The sequence below is a fragment of the Chelonia mydas genome, chromosome 22, assembly GCF_015237465.2.
Source record: "Chelonia mydas isolate rCheMyd1 chromosome 22, rCheMyd1.pri.v2, whole genome shotgun sequence".
NCBI classification, from domain to species: domain Eukaryota; kingdom Metazoa; phylum Chordata; order Testudines; family Cheloniidae; genus Chelonia; species Chelonia mydas.
Window position 1 is genome coordinate 3484218 of NC_051262.2, and position 6459 is coordinate 3490676.

The following is a 6459-nucleotide window of genomic DNA, read 5'->3' on the forward strand; positions in this document are numbered from 1 at the left end:
CCCGCGCGCGGCATGGGCCGGGCGCCGGGCAGGGGCGGGGCCCAGGAGCCGCTCGCCCCGCCCCGGGGATCGGCCCCGCCCCTGCCCGTCACCGCCGGGGTTTTCCCGTCGGCCTGCGAGTGACCCTGGGCCGAGAGCGGAAGTGGGGCTAGGACTCCTGGGTTCTTTCCCAGCCAGGGGAGCGAGGCCTGGGGGTGGGGGGCAGGACTCCTGGGTTCTTTCCCAGTCAGGGGAGCGAGGCCTGGGGGTGGGGGCCAGGACTCCTGGGTTCTTTCCCCCCCCAGGGGAGCGAGGCCTGGGGGTGGGGGGCAGGACTCTTGGGTTCTTTCCCTGCCAGGGGAGCGAGGCCTGGGGGTGGGGGGGCAGGACTCCTGGGTTCTTTCCTAGCCAGGGGAGCGAGGCCTGGGGGTGGGGGGCAGGACTCCTGGGTTCTTTCCCTGCCAGGGGAGCGAGGCCTGGGGGTGGGGGGCAGGACTCCTGGGTTCTTTCCTAGCCAGGGGAGCGAGGCCTGGGGGTGGGGGGCAGGACTCCTGGGTTCTTTCCCTGCCAGGGGAGCGAGGCCTGGGGGTGGGGGGCAGGACTCCTGGGTTCTTTCCCAGACAGGGGAATGTGGCCTCGGGGTGAGGGATGGGGTGGGGCGGCAGGACTCCTGGCTTCTTTCCCAGCCAGGGGAGGGACGCCTGAGGGTGGGGGCAGGACTCCTGGCTTCTTTCCCAGCCAGGGGAGCGACGCCTGGGGGTGGGGGCAGGACTCCTGGGTTCTTTCCTCACTCTGCCTCTAACTCACCTCTCTGCCCCCATCCCCAGGTCCCTGTTTACAAAGTGATGCTGACGCCCATGGCCAGGGGCTGAACTCATCCGTGTCTGTGAAGCGCCTTGGAGGAGGAGGCTGGAGCTCGGAGCTGCTGGCAGAGAGGCACTGGATCCTGGCAGAGGCTGGGACAGAAAGTGCTTAGGTGGGAAGCAGGAGATGCCTCTGGTGAGCGAGATGGAAGCAGCTTCCTTCAGCCTGTCCGGCCATTGGGAGGCAAAGCACAGAAGCTCTAACCCAGCACATGCTTCAGTGGACACAAGTTAATTTGTGGAAGGGAAAAACGTACCAGGTACTTGCCTGGATACCACTCTAGGTAGAAGCCAGCTCTCCTGAGGGTAAATCTGGTGACCTCCAAATAGAAGCATCCTGTCAACCGAACTGATGCCATTCTGCTAAATAAATATGCAGAGACCAGGCAGGAGTGCTCATTCCCATGCCTGGCATAGGGCGCAGCGTTGCACAGGCTTCCTGTCTGATGGTGCACTGAAGGGGAGGGGAGGGGCAGGATGGGGGAGCAATGGGACCAAAGGATCCCCTTGCTCATGGAACTTCCTGTTCTTTCTTTCATCAAGGTTCCCTGTTAAGGGAACACAGGGCACAGTAATCCTCTGAGAAGGCGTTCTGCAGCTGCCCTAGGACAGCAGTTCTCAATCAGGTGTTCAGGGTCCCCTGGGGGGCCACGAACAGGTTTCAGGGGGTTCATCAAGCCGAGCCACTGTTAGACTCACTGGGGCCTGGGCAGAAAGCTGAAGCCCCGAGCCCTGCCAGCCAGGGCTGAAGCCAAAGCCTGAGCAACTTCGCTTTGTGGAACCCCCTGTGACAGTGGGGCAATTGCAGGGGTAACTGCCCTGCTTGCTCCCCCTGAACGCCAGCCCTGGGCTTTATATGCAGAAAAGGAGCAGTTGTGGCACAAGTGGAGCATGGCGTTTTTGTAGTATGTTGGGGGGGGGGGCGTTCAGAAAGGAAAAGGTTGAGAACCCCTGCTGTAGGAGATTCCACCTACCCACCCACCCACACGTGCACACAAAAAGGAAAAGGTTGAGAACCCCTGCTTTAGGAGATTCCACCTACCCACCCACACGTGCACACAAACTATCAGTTCATACTTCAAGAAAACTACCGTCTCACGGTCTGATTCTGATCATGCAGGAGGCAAGGCCTTTCCCATTGAGACTCCTCACTAGCTGCTTAGTCCTTGGGACACTCCCGCCTTGTACTACCTCATAGATGGACCTTGTGGGAAACCATAAACTTCACTGGTGGGATGTATGCTACCCTAACCTGCTTCACTTCTCTCGGCTATGTCCCCCTCAGACCACCTCCCTCGGTCCCTGGAACACTAGTGTCCAACTCCATCTACTGGCTTTGAGGTAACTCCCAGCCCAGGGTGTGCACAAGCCTGCTCCATCTGTCAGATGGCAACAGGCACGCTCCCTCCTCCCCAACCCAGTCCTGATTCCCTCTCTGCCATACTCTACCCGCTTTCCTTTAAGGCAGCTGCATCATGGGGGTAGCAGGTCCCCCATCTCCTTGCTGGACTCTGGATAAGACAGATGGGTTTGGGGCATCACTGTCACACATATCCAAGAGGACAGGTCAGAAGTGAGTAAAGGTAAGAAATCAGGGAAAAAACAGGCTGGAAGAGAGTGAACTTGAAAGTCTAGTTACATTGGCTAAGATACTGTGTATAGTAATGAGCTCTGAAAACTTCCTATTGTCCTCCCACGGCACCCCATGCTAACAGATAGCTAACTCTGCTATACACAAGGAGCCATGTACCCATGTCCTAGACCGCAGTTGAGGCCCCACACTGATACCACTACAGAAAAGAGTACAGGAACTAGAAAGAAACATCAAGGATAGGCGGGCAGGTAAGATCTCTGAAAGCCAGAGGTCTTGCTGTGGAGAAAAAAGTCCTTGATGCACAGAGGCAGGGAAAGGTTAAATGCAAAAGGCAGAGAGAAAGTGCCGTGGCTCTAGCAGAACGTCACAAACACCGTGGCCTGGTCTACACTAAAAAGTTAGGTCAACCCTGCTATGTCATTCTGGGGGTATGAAAAATCCACACACCTGAGCCAAGTAAAGCCGACCTAAACCCCAATGTAGACAAAGTTTAGGCAATAGAATTCTTCCATCACTCTCGAGGAGTGGATCACCTACCCCAACAGACGAACTCCTGCTGTTGGCGTACGTATACACTGAAGCACTACAGTGGTGCAGATTGCAGCTGTGCCCATGTAGCATTTCAAGTGTAGACAAGCCCATGCTTCATCATGCAACAACCTGACCCCTAACTGAGGCATGGCTGGGGAGGGAGGGAGGGAGGGAGGGAGGGAGGAAGAGAGTTTAAGCAGCATTAACAAAGGAAAGTCTTACTGCTGTTCTTTGTTTAGTGATAACTTTCTAAGCCAAGGGACAGGGCTGAAGGAATCTCTGCAAGAGGAGTGGCTGGAAATAACATTTCTATTTGAATGGAAGCTGTGATTTTCACTGAAAGAAGTGAAATAATTTTGAGAAAGCTCCTTACATTGCACAATCCCAGGCTTCAGCCCCACCACCTCATTTATTTTGGATTTATAGTGGTGTCAATTAGAAACCGCCCGGCTGTGTTTACTCCCTTGCCTCCTGTCCCGTTTATTTCGTTACATTAATTTGGCAGATACAGGATCTCCCCAGTTATTGAGAGGTTCATTCTACTGCCCAATTTTATCTTGGGCCTGTGGTGAAAGAATTTTCCTTGAGTCACATTTGTCTTCATTAGCCTCCCTATTACAACTTTTCCTCTTAAAGGCATTGAACAGATAAAATGCAAATCAACCTTACATTCTTTCAGCATGTCTTTTTAAAGAGTACTCCAAAATTAGTGTCTTATGTACATTGTTTTATCTGTTGTCCCCTTATAGATATACTAGAGGCCCTAAACACAACGGATTTGTGTTATGGGAGGGGTTGGGATCATTACTGGAGAAGGTTTGGGTTTTTTTTTCAGTTAATATATATTAAGATTAGAAACCCATTTTAGCAACCAGGGGGTAAAGGAGCACGAATTGCATCCTGCACGTAGAACATTGAAGAGATCAGGAATTTCCTGATCACACCATTACCTGCTGTGCCTTCAACAACATGCAGGTGCCATCTTTCCCTACCAGTTACACAACACCTGCCCAGCTTATCAGTGAAAATTAGGCTAAAGATCCAGCTCAGTATCCATAGTGGGCGGTTAGTTTTTCATTATTTTTGTTTTGCAAAATAGGTTTCATTGATGAATCTTGTGTCACAACCATCCTAGATCTTCTGATTTAAGAGTATCTCAGCTACCTAAAAAGCAGATGTGACTTTACCACAGCTTCCCCTAACATCAACAAGACTTCCACAGAGCATTACTCATGTTTAGAAAAAATTAGATAAATTTCAATACAGTAAAAAATTATTAGATGTTTCACCATTCACTACAAATAAAGCTACTTCCCACCAGGATAAAAATATCCCATCGTATTTCCTGGTTTTTAGCTGCGGTCAGATTTAGGTATTAACTCGATTTTCTCAGTTGGCCTGAGGATCCAAGGTGGCCATCAGTTGTTGTACACCCATTTGGCTGCTGTATGCTCTAAAGCAGTTTTTTTCAACCTTCTTGATACCAGGGACCAGCTTGCTGCCTTCCTAAACTACGTCGGGGAGATCTCAGGGACCACCACTGGCCCACAGACTGGTCATTGAGAAATGCTCTAGATTGGTGCAGTAACATTAGTTCAGTCTCATTTTCAGAGACTCCAAGGCTAGAAGGGACCACTGTGATCATCTAGCCTGACCTCCTGTAGAACAGGTCATAGAAATCACCCAAAATAATTGCTCAAGATCTTTCAGAAAACCATCAATTTTGATTTAAAAATGGTCAACGATGGAGAATCCACCACCACCCTTGGTAAATTGTTCTAATGGTTTACTCTCACCATTAAAAATTTACACCTTATTTCTAGTCTGAATTGGTCTAGCTTCAACTTTCAGCCATTGGATCATATTATATCTTTCTCTGCTAAACTGAAGAGCCTATTCTTAAATGTGTTCCCCATCTAGAAACGTAATAGACCAGGGGTAGCCAACTGTGGCACGCAAGCCACATGCAGCTCTTTTACCGTTAAAAGTGCAGCTTGCAAGCCGCCCACATGCCCCCATTCTCCACCTACTGGGGGAGGGGGGAAGAAAGGAGAGAGCTCAGGACCTCTGCCTTGCAGTGCGCTGGTGGAGGGGCTTCTGTCCAGCACGGAGGGGGATCTTGGTGCTTCCGGCTGCTGGGGCTTGGCGCTTCAACAGGAGTGGAGCTGAAGCCCTGAACCTTGGCTCCCGGCAGGTATGCCCTGGCTGTCAAACTTCTGAAGAGTGTTGTACGCAGCTCGGAAGGCCAGCAAGTTTGGCCACCCCTCTTAAACTGTATTCAAGTCACCTCTTAACTTTGCCTCTCTTTTTAGCTTAACAAAGAGAAAGAGCTGAGTTACCAGAATGCATGCTTTCTAATCCTGTAGTCATTCTTATGGCTCTTCTCTGAACCGTCTCCAATTTATCAACAGCCTTCCTAAACTATGGACAACAGAATTGGTCACCAGCTGTGGACACCAGCAGCAGTCCCACCAGTTCCAAATATAGAGATAAAATACCCTCCCTACTTGAGATTCCTGTTTATGGATCCCAGGATCATATTAGCACTTTTGGCCATAGCATCACAGTAGGAGCTTAGCCACCATGACCCCCAAATCTTTTTCAAAGTCACTGCCTCCTAGCATAGAGTCCCCCATGCTATAAGCATGTCCTATATCCTTTATTCCTAGCTGCACACCATTTAGGCATATACTACTTACTTGTGCCCACTTTACCAAGTGAACCAGATCACTCTCAAACAATCACCTGTCTTCTGCAATGTTTACCACCAATTTGCATTATCTGCAAACTTTATCAGTGATTGTTTTTGTCTGTCATTGATACAAATGCTAAATGGCATAGGTTCAAGAACAGATACCTGGGGGACCCTACTGGAAATACACCTACCTGCTAACTATTCCCCATTTACAGTTACATTTTGAGACCGAGCAGTGACCCAGGTTTTAACCCATGTAATGTCTGCCATAGTAATTTTATATCATTCTAGCCTTTTAATCAAAATGTCACATGGTACTAAGTCAATCACCTTTTGGGTGACGCATCTGGGTTATTTTTTTTCCATTGCTAATGAGGTGTATGGACTGACCTTGCCAGGAGAAAGCAAACTGGAGGGTTCAAGCAGAGGCTGTTAACACTGAACCATGCCACTGACGCATGAGAGAGGGAGGTCTGGAACAAGGGGGCTCAGTCAGGTAGAGGCTGCCTAGAATGACACAGGCTGCAGAAGATACAGGCTGGCAGGGAGAGGCTTGGTTTTATATGTCAGGGGAGCAGGTGCTGCCACTTCATATTAGGCAATATGTTCAGTGCCCTCCAGTACAGGAAACCACAAGGAAGTTTGCTGCTTGTTTAGATGGGAGGAGAGGTTTCATAGACTTGATCTGAAATTCTAAATGGACAAGGACTGCTGTTTTATAGACTGCTGAGTGTTGATCGACAGCGGCCAAAATGCGTTTCCTGTTTATCAGGGGAAGTGCAGACATCTGGATTGCT

General features: G+C 50.1%; 1 long non-coding RNA gene across 1 annotated transcript; it reads left to right on the forward strand.

Annotated features, from left to right (window-relative positions):
• The first annotated feature begins 55 nt into the window (after positions 1–55).
• Positions 56–1270, forward strand: LOC119564012. Its single transcript, XR_005222888.1, has 2 exons — positions 56–142; positions 807–1270. It is a non-coding gene; the product is annotated as an uncharacterized LOC119564012 (long non-coding RNA).
• Positions 1271–6459: the final 5189 nt, after the last annotated feature.